This window comes from Eleutherodactylus coqui, chromosome 5, assembly GCF_035609145.1.
Source record: "Eleutherodactylus coqui strain aEleCoq1 chromosome 5, aEleCoq1.hap1, whole genome shotgun sequence".
Lineage (NCBI taxonomy): Eukaryota > Metazoa > Chordata > Amphibia > Anura > Eleutherodactylidae > Eleutherodactylus > Eleutherodactylus coqui.
Genome location: NC_089841.1, coordinates 268,329,030 through 268,333,761, shown reverse-complemented (window position 1 = coordinate 268,333,761; position 4,732 = coordinate 268,329,030). Strand labels below are relative to the sequence as shown.

At 47.0% G+C, this 4,732-nt stretch overlaps 1 non-coding gene across 1 annotated transcript; it reads right to left on the bottom strand.

Moving 5' to 3' along the window:
• Nucleotides 1-3,263: 3,263 nt before the first annotated feature.
• LOC136630952 (U6 spliceosomal RNA) lies at nt 3,264-3,370 on the bottom strand. The gene has a single exon (XR_010792957.1). It is a non-coding gene; the product is annotated as a U6 spliceosomal RNA (small nuclear RNA).
• Nucleotides 3,371-4,732: the final 1,362 nt, after the last annotated feature.

The following is a 4,732-nucleotide window of genomic DNA, read 5'->3' as shown; positions in this document are numbered from 1 at the left end:
CTGTATGGGGTTGATCAGTCCCCGGACTTTGGCACGGCTGATATCATCAATCCAGGTCTGTGTCGCAGTCCAATGCTTATCATCAGCGTCAATCAATAATCCTGCCGACTACGCCAGTTGTTAAGGACCGTTACACATGACCGGTCACATTAACCTTTCAAGCCTTGGGTTCCAAATTAGTTCACATCTGGATGCATCAGAGAGGCCAAAAAAACTATATGATTTATAGTAATTAGCTCTCACAGATATGTAGAGATGGGCGGCGGCAGTGTATACAGCCCACTCTGCTTAAGGCGCGTACACACACTGAATCTTTATTGACTGAGTATATTTCTTAATACAGGAAAGCAATACGTCATTAGTCACGAGGTTAATCTTATTGGGTTAGAAAAAACATCAAGAATTGTGCTTTGTTGAACAATCAGCGCAGTGAGAATAAATATGTGAAATGTCCTTCAAATAATTATTCTCTCTTGTGAGTTTGGATGATCACAGCGTCTTATCAGCACGATTTGCTCTTTTCCCAAAGCTCAGTACATGGGGGAGGTTTTTCTGATAGCGGCTGTACCAGGCAAATGTTCTCAGATGAATAGAAAGAAAAAAAACAAATCATTAGACAATGCACCGAATACCCTGCTGTAAAGTTATTTTTGCAAATTTATTGTTTCACTACACACAAGCTTATTTACATCTTATAATGCTCCATTTTGTATCTAGCGGCCATTTTGAGACAGATTCTTCCATTTTATGGACCTGTACCTTCTCAGCCTCAGTACTAATAGTGTCTCCCACAGTGGGCTTAGTAGACCCCCAGTAGCCTTCAGTTGTAATAGTGTTTGTCATAGTGTTCCCCACAGTGGCTCCAGTAATAATACCGTCCCCCACAGTGGCGCCAGTAGTAATATTGTTCCGCACAGTAGCCCCACTAGTAATAGTGGCGCTAGCATTAATATTGACCCCCACAGTTGCCTCAGTAGTAATAGTATCTCCCACAATGACCCTTAGCTTTAATAGTGTTCCCCACAGTGGTCCTTAGTACTAACAGTGTCCCCCACAGTGGCCCTCAGTACTAATAGTGTCCCCCACAGTGGCCCTCAGTAGTAATACTATCCTCCCAAATGTCCTCAGTAATAATGCTGACCCCCTACCGTGGCCTCAGTATAATGCTGACCCCAACAGTGGCTTCAGTAGTAATAGTGACTGCCACAGTGGCCTCAGTAGTGTAATTTACTGCCACAGGGGCCTTAGTAGTAATGCTGACCCCCATAGTGGCACTTCGTAGTAATAGTGTTCCCCACATTGGCCCTCAGAATTAAAAGTGTCCCCCACACTGGCTCTTAGTAGTAAGATTGTCCCCAACAATGGCCTCAGTAGTAATGCTGACTCCAACATTTGCCTCCCTAGTAATGCTGACCGACACAGTGGCCTCAGTAGTAATAGTAACTGCCACAGTGGCCTCAATAGTAATAGTGATCTCCACATTGGCCCTTAGTAGTAATAGTGATCACCACAGTAGCCCTTAGTAGTAATAGTGTCTTCCACAGTTTCACTTAGTGGTAATAGTGTCCCCCACAGTGGCCTCAGTAGTAATGCAGACCCCAACAATAAACCTCAGTAGTAATAGTGTTCTCCACAGTGGCCCTCAGTAGTAATACTATCCTCCCAAATGTCCTCAGTAGTAATGCTGACCCCCTACCGTGGCCTCAATATAATGCTGACCCCAACAGTGGCTTCAGTAGTAATAGTGACTGCCACAGTGGCCTCAGTAGTGTAATTTACTGCCACAGGGGCCTTAGTAGTAATGCTGACCCCCATAGTGGCACTTCGTAGTAATAGTGTTCCCCACATTGGCCCTCAGAATTAAAAGTGTCCCCCACACTGGCTCTTAGTAGTAAGATTGTCCCCAACAATGGCGTCAGTAGTAATGCTGACTCCAACATTTGCCTCCCTAGTAATGCTGACCGACACAGTGGCCTCAGTAGTAATAGTAACTGCCACAGTGGCCTCAATAGTAATAGTGATCTCCACATTGACCCTTAGTAGTAATAGTGATCACCACAGTAGCCCTTAGTAGTAATAGTGTCTTCCACAGTTTCACTTAGTGGTAATAGTGTCCCCCACAGTGGCCTCAGTAATAGTAGTGACTCCCACAGTGGCCCTCAGTAGTAATGCTGACCCCAACAATGGACCTCAGTAGTAATAGTGTTCTCCACAGTTGTCTTAGTAGTAATAGTGTCCCCCACAGTGGCCTCAGTAGCAATAGTGTCCCCCACAGTGGCCTCAGTAGTAATAGTGTCCCCTACAGTGGCCCTAGTAGTAATAGTGTCCCACACAGAGGCCTCAGTAGTAATAGTGACCCCCATAGTGGCCTCAGTACTAATGCTGACCAACACAGTGGCCTTAGTAGTAATTCTGACCCCTGCAGTGGCCTCATTAGTAATAATGACCTCCACAGTGGCCCTCAGTTGTAATAGTGACCCCCACAGTGGCCCTCAGTAATAATAGTGACCCCCACAGTGACCTCAGTAATGCTGCTGAACCCCACAGTGCCCTTGGCAATAATTATGTCCCCAACAGTGACATTGGTAGTAATAGTGACCACCACAGTGATATCAGTAGTAATAGTGACCATCACTGTGACCTCAGTAGTAATAGTGACCCACACAGTGGCCTCAGTACTAATACTATTACAACTGGAGCTCATATAGGGGACACTATTACTAATAGTCTCTCCTATATCAGCCCCAATAGTAACAGTGAACCCCATGGTAGTTAGGGGTCTCAGCTTTCCATTACCGGCTAGATGAAAGTGACATAAACTGAACCGCCGCGGGGCACTTCACACGGACGGAATATTCCGCAGCAGTGCTGTGGGATTCGCTGTCCTGGCATTCTGCACGTCTAAGGGCGGCTTCACGTGGGTGTAATTGGCAGCGTACCGCCTGCAGGAGATGGTTGCCCCTCGCACAGCAAGCATGCAGTGACATTTCGTTCTCGCTGTGTGTAAGCGTGCGTAATGCCCACCAAGATAGAACATGCTGCGATCTTTATTGAGCACGTATTTGGCGCAATATGTGTGAGTGGCAACATGGCCGCCCGTGGCAGACCGGTACAAAACTCGTGTAATACGCTGTAACCGCACGTTCTTGTGAGTGCTCCAGCGGAGGACGTATTCTGCCGCCCGGCTGTTAAGTATTCTGTCACGTGGGACGTTTCTGGACATCACTGAAGATCCAAAAAGGAAACAACAAGAGGACAAGTTGTAAAATATGGAACGCTTCACGAATTTGCGTGTCATCCTTGCGCAGGGGCCATGCTAATCTTCTCTGTATCGTTCCAATTTTAGTATATGTGCTGCCGAAGCGAGCACGATCCTGCAGGGGGCGCTGGTGGTATATAAGGTCCATAAGGTAGAGAACTGTAAGCTCATAGTGAGGTCGGTCACAGTGTCGGTCTGGCTCCGTAGTCTGTGCCTCTTTATGGGATTCTCAGTCACATCTGCCATCTTTTTGTCAGAAAATTCACTTTTAATTCCAAGAACAAGGAGCGCGGCGCCTCCCGCAGTGCATCATGGGAGCTAGAATTGTGCCAATGTTTCTGACGTCATAAGAAAGCGCCGCCCAGCCTGGTGAAGCGCTGTGACTTGCGGTGGACCGCTGAGCGCCCCCTGTTGTCCGCTCTGCCGCCCGGGCTTCATCTTCTAATATATACTCCATCAATATGAGATTGTTGGTTTGGGGTCTCCATATGGAGGGGCTTATTCTAGTGGGGTCTTCACCATCCCCTCCGTCCGCAGCGCCTCGCACTTCATCCTGCCGGCCTCCAGTCATGGCGCTTGTTGTGCCGCCTTCTTCACCGCGTTCTGTGGACAGGCCTCAGATTATGGCGCTCTGGATGGAAGCCCCCAGGGGTCCGTAAGAGCGGCCCTCGGGGGGCTGCAGACCAATGCGGACTGAGGAGGAGGGGGACCCCGCGGATGGGTGGTCTTCAGTCACTCGGACTATGAAAGATAATGTACCAAGTGGTCAGAACCCACAGGAACATCTCCCCCCCCCACACATACAGAGGGAGTATATATATATATGTCACTGTCAGTAACATCTCCCCCCCACACACAGAGAGGGAGTGTATATATATATGTCACTGTCAGTAACATCCCCCCCACACACACACAGAGGGAGTGTATATATATATATATATATGTCACTGTCAGTAACATCCTCCCACACACACACACACAGAGGGAGTATATATATATATATATGTCACTGTCAGTAACATCCTCCCCCCACACAGAGGGAGTGTATATATATATATAGTCACTGTCAGTCACATCCTCCCCCCCCACACACACACACAGAGGGAGTATATATATATATATATGTCACTGTCAGTAACATCCTCCCCCCCCCCCCCACACACACACACAGAGGGAGTATATATATATAGTCACTGTCAGTCACATCCCCCCCACACACACACACAGAGGGAGTATATATATATATATGTCACTGTCAGTAACATCCTCCCCCCCCCCACATACAGAGGGAGTATATATATATATATATATATATATATATATATATATATGTCACTGTCAGTAACATCCTCCCCCCCCACACACAGAGGGAGTGTATATATATATATATATATATATGTCACTGTCAGTAACATCCTCCCCCCCACACACACACACACAGAGGGAGTATATATATATATATATATATATATA